The following is a 12546-nucleotide window of genomic DNA, read 5'->3' as shown; positions in this document are numbered from 1 at the left end:
CTTCATATGTTTGTTATGTTTTAAGTTATGTTACTATTTTGACGAATTTTCTCTTTCTTTTATATGCGTTATCAGCTATGTTTTTGTTTAGTTTCCGTATTCGGAAATACATCATAGCGCGGAAAAATAGCTTTTTAATTTTTATATGACAGTTTATGTTTTCTGAACTGTCGATATGTTTTTGAATAAAATTGTCCGTTATCAATAAACTGTCTTTATTGATCTCATCGAACACGTACTGCAGTGCTACTAAGTGACGCATCAATTCTTGGGTGGGCTTAGAAAGTCCACCTTCTGACAAGTGGTTTACCCACGAATAGTTTTGGTCGTTACCTTCTATCCTCATGTTTGGCACCTCTGAATGGAGTCGTTTACAAATGTATCCAGCGACGTTCTCTAGGCCGTCATACTCGAGGTCCTCCAATTCGGGATCAAACTCTATCTCGCTGTGCTCGTCGTTGTCCTGTAGGGCAATGCCTTTAAATATGGACCCTGTGAAAGTATTAAATTATATGTCAATAGAATTATCCACATAAAATCGGATAATAACATTTTAAATTACCGGTTAGAGATTTATATGACTTCTCAAGATCTGGTGTGTCGTCTGTTGCTGTGTTTGCGTTGTCGGATATCACGCCTTCATTGTAGCCAAGTATATACGCCCTCAACCGATATTTAAATTGTTGACGATCAGGATGGTCGTCAATACCTCCTTTGCTACGGATTACCCCAAAAAAATTCTCCAACACATCCTGATTTAACCTATACGTCAATATATAATCGACTCCGAAACGGTGCTTTAGGTCTTCGGACGACAATTTCAACGCTTTGTTGGATTGGATTATTCCTATTTAATTTAAAATTGGTAATGTAGATATTTCTTACTTACAAATTTTATATATTATACCTTTTTGGAACGGCAGCAAACTATATTTATTTATCACCCGCATGTTTTCCATCAAAGACGTCATATTTTCGATGATTGGGTTTTGAATGTCCAAAGCCAATCCGTAGGCATGAGTCTGCTTGCGGGTATCTGGATAAGGAACTCTCGTTCGTCTGAGTAATTCAAGTTGGCGATTTACAGCTGACAACAACAATTGCGTACAAAAGAGTTTCTGTGTGTGAATGCAAAGGGCAACACCAAAAGAGAAATCGCCGATAATAAGAAACTCGAGTTTCCGTTTTTGAACGCAGACTTTCAGTTTTTAGTACCAAAATTGTCATCATGGCCAATGTCATCTATGTACTAGTAAAACGCAAACTGAACACCTCCGACGACACATTACGTTGTCAGTTGCAAAGTAACGTGCAGCCGAAGTTATCTCCAAGCGCCGAACTACTCCGAGCGACTGCATTATGCGTAACTTAATTTGTAAAGCGGCTCAGAAGTATGTCTGATACCAAATGTACATTCTTAATTCCTACTTACATAAGGCGGCCACGTCTTTGTTAAAGTAATGGAGATTTGGAAGGGAAGTGGTAAGGGCCGCCAGGTGAAGGGCAATACCTTGCCAGCAAATTACACTTCACCCGGCTGTCCTTGCCACGTCACTGACGAATCTCCCATAAAGTTTAAACAGAATCAAATCGCCCAGAGAAATTCGTCGGAAGAAAGTTCGCTGCCAAAATTAAAACACACCGCAGTTTATGAGATTGCACACAATCAAAGTGACGACGAATTTCGTCTGACGAAATTCGGCAAGAATAGATTTATTTTTAATTTTGCTGCTGCCGCCGGTCACAAAATCAGCTCTCAGTGAAAATAGAGCTTTGTTTCCCCATTTTTCTATTAGAAATTATCAGCAAGAATCAGAATGGCAAAATTTTGTGATTTATCTTTTCGCTTTTGTATTTTTATGTTTTTTATTTGCCATTTAATTGATGCGAATTTCGTTACTGTTCTGTTTTACTGGGCGAAATGTTGCGGCGCATATCACCCAACGGCATCGCTCCGGCCGACGAAATTCGCACAGCGATCTGGTTCTGTTTATACTTTTACTTTAACAAAGACGTGGCCGCCTTATGTAAGTAGGAATTTAGAATGTACAGACATACTTCTGAGCCGCTTTACAAAGTAAGTTACGTGAAATGCAGATCAGTCGCTCGGAGTAGTTCGGTGCTTGGAAATAACTTCGGCTGCACGTTATTTTGCAACTGACAACGTAATGTGTCGTCGGAGGTGTCCATGTTGCGCTTTACTAGTAGATGACATTGGCCATGATGACCATTTTGGGACTAAAAAGTGAAAGAAAACATGGCTTACCTCGTAGGGTGCTTACCTATTTTCCCAGTGGTAATGAAAAATCTTCTACCTTCTTATTTTCCGACGATTTTTTTTTTATATTTTGAAGTTTTAAAAGCAAATAATTCATATTTACATAATTTTAATAATAACAGTGTTCGGCGTCGGCTGGGAAATTGATCAAGTTTTTCTGAAAGTCTGGAATGTATACAGAAAATAATTTCTCAGTTTTCCCAGGTTGGCGATTTTAAGCGTTTTTTTTACAGTTGATAGTGGTTGTCGCAAAGCAGCTTTTAAAACAATTAAAATTTATTTAAATGCAAATACTTAAACCATCAAAAGGCCTTTCTTAGGGGATTTGGGTACGAGCAATCTGAATCTGCAATTCAATTTTACCATTAATTTTTACCAAAACGTCCGCTGGGTGCGCTTTGGTCCAAAGAAAAATGAAGGAACATTGTTCAGAAACATCTATGAGCAACATTGTTTGAAATTTTCCTGTAAGTGCCTTTCATGTTTTTTGTATCATAGCGCACGCAGCGGCCGTTTTTTGACCAAATTAAATTGCAAATTTAGATTCCTCGGACCCCAACACCCTTTGAAAGGCCTTTTGGTGGTGTAAATATTTGCAATTAAACGTCTTTCAATTGTTTTAAATGCTGCTCTACCACCACAATTTTCAAATTGAAAAAAAAACGCTTAAAATATCCAACCTGGGAAAACTGAAAAATTACTTTTCTATGTAAATACAACCCAGACTTTCTGAAAGACTTGGTTTCATCAATTCCCCAGAAAAACAACTGAAAATATCGTACAGTGTAATAATAGATAGGCGCTTACACATACGTTACTGTTTGGCCGAGCTTCTCCTCCGATTTGTGGCGTGCGCCCTGATGTCGTCACATAAAGGGAAGGGACCTACAGTTTTACGCCGAATCCAGACGGCGATTGTATTTTTATGAGAAGCTGTTTTTCATGGCAGAGATACCCTCTAGTGGTGGCAAACTATCGATAGTATAGATGGGACATCACTATCGCAACTATCGCTGGCGACCACTTTCGGCCATATTTGAAGTTCGATACTATCGAGGAATTGCCATATCTATGTATGATTTTTATGTACCATATCTATGTTGAAACGCGTTTGTGTGAAATTTTTTATAATACTCCTGCGGATAGTGAAACAAAGTATGGACAAATATCAAACTCACAATGTAAAAGATAACGTGTTTGTTATATATATGTTTATATTGTATGTGCTTCATTATATGTTATAACCAGGGAACGGATTTTATGGAAATTGCCTTTTTTCTGCTAAAGAGATAGAGTATATTCGATTAAGAATGTCCACGATTTAGCTTTCCCTGATTCCATATATACACATTTGATGTTGCCTTTTTTGCCTTTTTTAAGATATTTGCCTTTTTTTGCCTTTTCTACCTTTAAAAAAGTGATTATAGCATTTAAAAATTTTTTTTTAAGATTAAAAAATATACACATGCCCATGCGGCTTATAGAAGCGCAGGGACCTCTTGCCAAATTGGTGTTGAAAAAATTCAAAAATTCAAAGAGGAAAACGCCCTTATTCCTGATAATATGAACGTTTCAAACGTTCCATATTTAAATTGGGCTCCGCTTGTATCAACTTACCTCGAGCGCACATTTAGTACATACAAGGCTTTTCTTCGCGAAAATCGAATGAAAATGCTGCCAGAAAACTTCAAAATGCATCTTGTGGTTCAATGTTACTACAACTATACAGATTAAAGTTTTATGAGTTGGAAACTCGAAAGGATAAAATAGTCAAAGATTCAAAGTACAAATTTTTCATATAATGAAACTAGTTCATAGTTTTTCTCTTTTTACTTGTAATATAAACATTTCTAAAAAAATATATTTTTTGATTGTTCTTCGTATTTTCTGTCTTTTTTTAGTGCCTTATTTTGCTGTTTTTGCAATACCTTTTTTTTGCCTTTTCCTGCCTTTTTCGCTATTTTGTTTTGCCTTTTTTTGCCTTTTTTGCAACACCTAGTGCCTTTTCCTGCCTTTTTCGCTATTTTATTTTGCCTTTTCCAGCCTATTTCGTTACTTTATTTTGCCTTTTTTATAGGTTTTTAGGTCCTAAAAATCCGTTCCCTGGTTATAACTTTTACAGAAAACAGTGCAAGTGTGGAATGCTTGTGTTCTTCCGAAAGCGAAGAAGAACGTGGCGGCAAAAGAGCAAAGCCCAAAATATCTTCGGTATGGTAATTCTATATTTTTATATAGAACGTTATTAACATACTTTTGTGTTGTATAGGTTTGGAGATATTTTACACGATCTACTGACAAAAAACTTGCAAAGTGCGTAAAATGTCAACGCGAATATAAAACAAGCGGCAATAAGTCAAACTTGAGGGATCATTTAAAAAGAATGCATCTAAACTTTGATGGAAATAAAGAAGAAACTGCTACTTCTTCAACTTCATCATCCACTTGTCGGTCCAGCATGAGGTCAGTGGAGTAATTTTTCCAAAGAGCAGTTGAATAAGAAAGCTCCTCTAGACTAGGGTTGCCAGATTTTGAAACGGAGAAAGGAGTACATTTATATCTTCGATAGAAAAAAGCAGTACATGACATAAGAAAGGAGTAAAATTTTTTTTTCTTTAACTTTTTGTGCAATTTATTGTTACAAATTACCATTAATTAGGTACAAACAAACAAAGATATCTTAGAAATCTTTTTCAAAGCAACAATAAATGTGAAAAATAATAAACTATATGGGTTGGCTAAGGGGGAGTGGACGTGGCACCTTTTCCGACCTTTTACAGGAGGGCTTGAACCGCCATTGACAAAAATGTTACTCCCGACCACCTAGGGCCCCTACGGTTCCCTAGGGACCCCTTAGAAAAATGACCAAAAGTCACAATTTTCACTTGCGTTTTTTCGTTTGAAAAAGGTTGAATATTCATTTTCTCGGGACATTTTATATACCCTTGATAACAAAAGAGGTGCCTGCCCCTCTTCCCCGGCAACACAGAAAGGAGAATTCTACTTAGTAAGGGTTATAATCCCCAAGCGCGGCCGAAGGCCGCCTACGCAGAAAGGAGTTAAGTGCAAAAAATACTTGGGATAACGAAGCCGGAATTATATCCACAAGAAATGTTATACACTTTTGACGAAGAGAGGGGTTCCTCCTCTCTTCTTCGGCAACACAGAAAGGAGGATTCTACGTAGTAAGGGTCATAATCCCTAACCGAATTCTACGCAAAATTACTGTGGACGCAAGTGAAAATTGTGATTTTTGGCAATTTTTCTAAGGAGTCCCTGGGACCCATAGGGCGCCTAGGTGGGGGTTGGAGTTGCCACGCCCACTGCCCCTTCGCTCACCGCCTCTTCAATGACCGCCCTTATAGGAAAGAATTCCAGACTCTTCCTGAATGTATGGCCATTTTTTTTAATTTAAGCCTTATAAATAATTTAATATTTTTCTGATTTTTATATCCGAGCGCCCTGCACCTACCTTGCTACGGCCATGCTTACACTTTTTTCACTATCACACTTAACTTTGCTTACTAAGTAGTGTTTGCCACAATATGAATAGCAAAGTACAGGGCGTAAAATAATAACTGTCGCACAGGTTTTTTGAAAAATAAAAGGGTTCTTTATAGATTTTGTTAAACAAAGTATTTTTTTGTTAACTTTGTAAATATTTTACTTTAATTTTATTAATTGGTCTTAAAATTTTAATCCTTATTTGCATTTGCCAGCTTTGGGAGATAAGTACATGCGGCACACACCTCTTTTTCAGGTGTATTTTTTCTTAGATTTTGTATAAAGAAAAAAAAATGTAAAGGGTTACAGAAGATATGTAATAAATTAACCGACGAAGACTTGCGTGCCGCTTGCGCTTTTCTCCCAAACCCCCTGGTAAACCCAAATGAAGGTTAAATTTAAAACCTATACAATAACGACTTTTTTTACTTGCGCTTTTCTCTCAAAGTGTTTATCGCCGGTAAACTCAAATGAACGTTAAAATTTAAAAACAAATTAATAAAATTTAAGTAAAATCTGTGCATAATTAACAATGAACTACTTTTTTCGCAAAATCTATAAAGGTCAATTTTATATAAAAATAAAAACTATGCAACAGTTATTATTTTACACCCTGTATATGATAAAATATTAATAGCTGAATTTCCAGATATTTTTTTTTTGGGAGTACATTGCAATAAAAAGGAGTACGTTTACTCCCAAAAGCAGTACGTCTGGCAACCCTACTCTAGACGAAGAGCTGATATAGATCAGGCTCAAGCAAAAATAATTGCCGAAGGATTTTGGCCGTTTAATTTAGTTGAAGATCAAACTTTTCGCAATTTTATAAAAGTTTTGCATCCAAGATATACATTACCATCTAAAAATACTTTGAAAAATGTTCTCATAAATGACACGTTTGAGAAAATGAAGACAATCCTAAATAAAATTCTCAGTAAAGTCGACAATTCGACTTATTAAGGGTTATATTCCCTAAGCGCGGCCGAATGGTGCCTACGAAAAAAGAAGTTCTGCGCAAAAATACTTCCGCCCCCTTTTCCGCAACATAGAAAGGAGAATTCTACTTAGTAAGGGTTATAATCCCTAAGCGCGGCCGAAGGCCGCCTACGCAAAATGAAGTTCTGCTCAAAAATACTTCCGCCCCCCTTTTCCGTCAACACAGAAAGCAGAATTCTTTTTAGTAAGGGCTATAATCCCTAAGTGTGGCCGAAGGCCGCCTACGCACAAAAAAGTTCGTTTTCATGTATGCACTGAAAAGAATTTTCTGCTTTATCAAGCCTACTGTATTAAACAAAAAACGTATTTCAATTATCTTCATTATAAACAAAATGGCACAATTTACATTTGAGCCCTCTCATTAGGATATGGACATCCGTTATTGTGACGGTATCTGCTTCTCTCTGCCAACTAATTTTGAAATTCTGATAATTTTTGATGTCTTCTTTCCTTTTTATCTATTTTCTTTCAATAATTTTCAACGGTTCGCAATTCTGAACAGTTTGGTAGGTTGTGGTCCTTTTGAGAAATATATCCCGTGACTGACATACCAGTTCATGCCAAAGGGGCTGTAATGGCACAATGCTAAATCGGGACAGAACTGATCTGAGCCTTTATGTTGCTTTATGAACGACAGCAAACGATATTGCAAATACTCCTTCATACAAATTTCTTAATTTATGGAGCCCGTGGTCATGATTTTTTGCTCTCGTGCCACACTGGCAGATGGCTTGCACAACAAGTATTTATTAGGGCAAAAAAATAACAAAAAACAAAAAACTTGTCCAGTATTTTTAGCTTGAAGGCATCTTAGACTCCATTTGTCTTCGTTGCATTATAAAACTCAGCGCCCCGAATCAGCTTAAAGGCTGCTTCGAGGTATGTTTCCTCGTTCACACATACTTTTTCATGCTTTTTGCACCAAATTTTCTTCGAAAGCTCACACTTCGCCGCATACATTTTGAACAGTACGTACAAGTTACAAAAAGTAGATACGCGAAATCAACAACGACAACATACCCTATGAATGTGTATACCTACTTTTTATTTACAGTTAGTTTTACGCGCGTCATGAGTAAACATAATCGACTAGTTTTTTTTCGTGTCCATTCTTTACATAAATAAATATGCATACAATTTTCAATTTCGAAGCATATTAATGCGACAATGCTAAAAACTTGTTCTCTAAATTTTTTAACCAGCTTTGGTAAGACGCCACCCTGGGCCAGGGCAAAGTAGATATAAATATGTTCATGTAACGTGAAAAAGAATGAAATTCGAACTTTGTATATACATATGTATGTACATAAAATCGTGCTGTTATGAAATAGTGTGCGTATTAGGCTGGGTCGATTTTGTATGACGGAAAATAAAAGGCATTTGACCGTATTGTAATAGTAATATTATGATGTTTTAGGTTCAAGCCAATTGTTATTAATTTAAGATTAATTTAAAACTTATTTTTATTTTAGCCCGCGCAATTGAATCAAAGTGTATGAATTTCGAAAATGAGACTTTGGCTTGTAATAACTATGGAATGTGTTAATTGTTATAAACAGGATGATATATCAAATTAAGGGTTATTAAATTTAGTGCCTCACGTTCATTTACCATTTTTCAACAAGTCTACTAGTTTTTAAGATATTAAGATTAAACTTACAAAAGCTATCATTTTCCCTTATGAACTTTCAATTCTTCATTACTTCAGCAACCAAGTGAAAAATACAAAAAAGTGAGACGAAGTTTATTTCAAACGTCTTAATGTTTTCGGATGTTTATATCTATATGGCTGCATTTCTTTATACATTCCGGATAATCCCATTTCACAGCCGGAATAAACAGAATGCGTTTGGAATATACGTTAACATATCATCAGAAACGTTCTAAAGAATAAGTAAACAAAAAAGTTTATTCCAAACGTTCAGAATGAATAAAGAAATGCACCCTATATAAATAGGCAAGCATGAATTAATTGGGAACAATTTTCTCCTATGTTTCTTAACCGATTCGAACGATTGTAGCTTCGTTGGAAAGGTGTTTCGGAGGAGGAGTGCACAAACTTTTAACTTTTCCGATAGGTGGCGCAGGGGTCTGATTTGCTTCAAACTCAGAATATATATTCGCTACATAAGGATAAGTCGAGTTATGGCAAATTCAGTTCGATGCAATATGTTCTCATATGTATATATATCTATATATAAATAGGCAAGCATGAATTAATTGGCAACAATTTTCTCCTACGTTTCTTAACCGATTCGAACGATTGTTCCTTTGTTGGAAAAGTGTGTCGGAGGAGGAGTGCACCGATAGGTGGCTCAGGGGTCGAGATATACTAAAAAATCGCATTTATAGTCCGATTTGCTTCATACTCAGAATATATATTCGCTACATAAGGATAAATACACCTGCCCGATAGCCGGCTCCAAAGTCGAGTTATGGCAAATTCAGTTCCATGCAATATGTTCTCATATGTATATATCTTCTATATATATAAAATAATAGCCGTTTTCGTTGTTCGGAGTTAACTCCAAAACTACTGCATAGATTTCAGTAAAATTTTCAGAGGTTATACCTTGCATATATGGTCCTATTATAGGCTACCAGAAAACTCGCTGAAATGAACCGATTTCTTTTAAATTCAAAATGTAAGCTAACAACATAATGGCAAACACGTTTACCAAAAATAGACCCGCTAGGTGGCGCGGGAGGCGAGTTATTTATAAAAGTTTTATTTATGAACCGATTTCGTAAGCATGATGAAAAAAGCACTTGCGAAAAACGGACCCGCTAGGTGGTGCTGGAGTCCAGTTATTTGTAAAAGCCGTATTTATGAACCTATTTTGTTAATACACATACGAAACGTTTATTACTTTCATAATTATTTTTTTTTGTCATTCGAAACATATTCAGCCTTATCATGAGTTTCATCTTCCCTGAACCGGTTCACTTTTCGCTTTTGGTTTCCATGTCTTACTATGGGGGGAATCAAAATTTTCGCGTGGATTTTTTTTCGGGCGAAACTCAGGATAAGGAAGATTACATACATAAAATGATAGCCATTTCCGTTTTCCGGACTAAACTCAAAAACCACTCAATAAAGCACAGTCAAATTGTCGGAGGTCCTATTATAGGCTACCAGCATAATGGCAAACACGTTAACCAAAAATAGACCCGCTAGGTGGCGCGGGAGTCGAGTTATTTATAAAAGTCGTATTTATGAAACGATTTCTTTCAAGGATGCATTGAAACGTTAATTGAATACCAAAAAAAAGCAATCGTTTCTGTGGAAACAATTCAGTTTTTTATCGTTTAGGTAATTACCAAAATAATTCTATTTTGGTTTTTAGCGAAAAGAAATTCAATCGTTAATGCTGAAGTTGTAGCATGCATTAAGGTGCTAGGTGTTAATAGTAAGCTGGAAATGGCATGCAACGACAACGATTGAGTTTTGTTTCGTTAATTTAGCTCTGAAACGAAACGGAACTATTTTGATAAGTTATTTTTGCGCATCAACAAAACGAAATCAATTCATATAGTTTTTTGAGCATCTCTGATTTCTTTCAAATTCAAAAGGTATAGTTTCAGTATAATAAAAAATACATATACAAAAACGGAGCCGCTAGGTGGCGCGGGAGGCGAGTTATTTATAAAAGTTGTATTTATGAACCGATTTCGTAAGCATGATGAAAAAAGCACTTGCGAAAAACGGACCCGCTAGGTGGTGCTGGAGTCGAATTATTTATAAAAGCCGTATTTATGAACCTATTTTGTTAATACACGTTCGAAACGTTTATTGCTTTCATGATGATTTTTTTTTTTTCATTCGAAACATATTTATCCTTATCATGGGTTTCATCTTCCCTGAACCGGTTCACTTTTCGCTTTTGGTTTCCATGTATTCACTATGGGGGGAATCAAAATTTTCGCGTGAATTTTTTTCGGGCGAAACTCAGGATTGCATACATAAGATGATAGCCATTTCCGTTTTTCGGACTAAACTCAAAAACCACTCAATAGAGCTCAGTCAAATTGTCGGAGGTCCTATTATGGGCTACTAGAAAACACGCTGGTGGCGCTGGAGTAGAGTTACTTATAACAGTCGTATTTATTAACAGATTTCGTTCTAATTCGCAGCGTGACTACCTGTATAATGAAAAATTCCTTTGCTAAAAATGGACCGCTGGAGTTTAGGTATTTATAAAATCCGTATTTTTTTATAAAATCTGATTGGAATTCATAATTCGTATTCATTTCATGACAAGCAAAGGTTTTGCAGAAAAGGGACCCAATGGATGACGCTGCACCCGAAATATATAGAAACCCCCGCGGGGTTTGTTCTGCTTTGGCCCTATGTTGATCTTAGACGAATTTACTTTTCAGATGCGTTTAAGTATGCATATAAAGACCGTAAGACTGTGTAAGCGTGATCTTGCATCTACCTCCGATTGACGAAGTTGCTCGAGGCGGCCGTTATTACAGCAGTAAGACTCAAAGAAACCAATTCATAAATATTAAGACGAATTGTAAACGTGGCGAATTGACAAGGAAAGATTCGACCACATCTGTCCAAGAAGGAACACGGTAGGTATATCAATGGCTTCATTTGAACGATATTCATGAGATTACACGACTATTTAGCCAATTTACTCGAAAACTTTTCATCCTGTGGGGCAGCGAGGATTCTTGGCCTTCCTATAATTGAAAACGCTCATCTGTTCTCTTGACTTTCCGTATAAGGATTTTTATTGGCTTACATTGTACACCGGACAAATGCTGAAGTTGCAGGATCATAGAAGAATATTACGCACGCTTGGCAGAGATCTCACAGGTGGAAATAAGACCATAGGTAAAACGCAAACGAAAGGGATTAGTATTCCATATGGAATCACAGCGCTACTATTCTTGGCATATGTGTGAGGAGGATTCCATTTTTTAGTCGTTTAAATTCAAACTAAAAATGTTTACTTTACGGACTGCTTTTGCTTTTAAACGCTATTTTTGAATTGGCCAACGCAAAAGATCTTATTAGGCGCCGCGAAGCAAGCGGGCATTTGCTAGTATCTATACAAGAATGATAGAATACAAGATTGCGCCGATTGCAGCGGAATTCGTGAGAGTAATTTTAGCGTGACGTCATCGTAGAGTTGACAACTGAGAATGAGGGCGACTAGTGATGTGCTGAATTGTCCCCAATATTCGGTACCCAATACTTAAAAAAGATTTCGGTACCCTATACTTCCTTTTCGGTATCCGATACCGATTATTTACATTAAACCCTCGCCATTATATGCATTTCAGGTTTAGAAAAAACTTTCATTACTAATTTATATGATATCGGCTAAAACACTTGAACTTATCGCCACAGAAAAATATTATTTTATCAGTTTTAACCTTAGTCGATCCAAGGTTCAAGAAAAATACTTTGACCGATGAAGAAGCCTTTCAGGGGAGAGATTCTGTAGCCAGTTAGCGACAAGTTTCGGATCGATATCGCACTTGTTGACTTACAAATATTTGATATCAAACGTCGACAAAACCGATACCGATTCGAAAATTGTCGTTAACTGGTTACAAAATCTGTCCCAGGCCTACAAAAATGATATCGTCCGATTCAGCTGGAACAAAAATGCTTCAAACAAGTAAGGGTTTCTCTGTATTATGGCATCGAACCGACATATATACATCTTTCATTTGAATCAGTAAAAAAGTTCTATTGGCTCTTACATTCGGGTTTTGTTAGGCGTTTTTTCCATATTTTTGGCCTATGTGCG

The sequence above is a fragment of the Rhagoletis pomonella genome, unplaced genomic scaffold (genome assembly GCF_013731165.1).
Source record: "Rhagoletis pomonella isolate Grant_MI unplaced genomic scaffold, Rhpom_1.0 Rhpom_scaffold_00002, whole genome shotgun sequence".
Lineage (NCBI taxonomy): Eukaryota > Metazoa > Arthropoda > Insecta > Diptera > Tephritidae > Rhagoletis > Rhagoletis pomonella.
Note: the sequence above shows the minus strand (reverse complement) of the source record.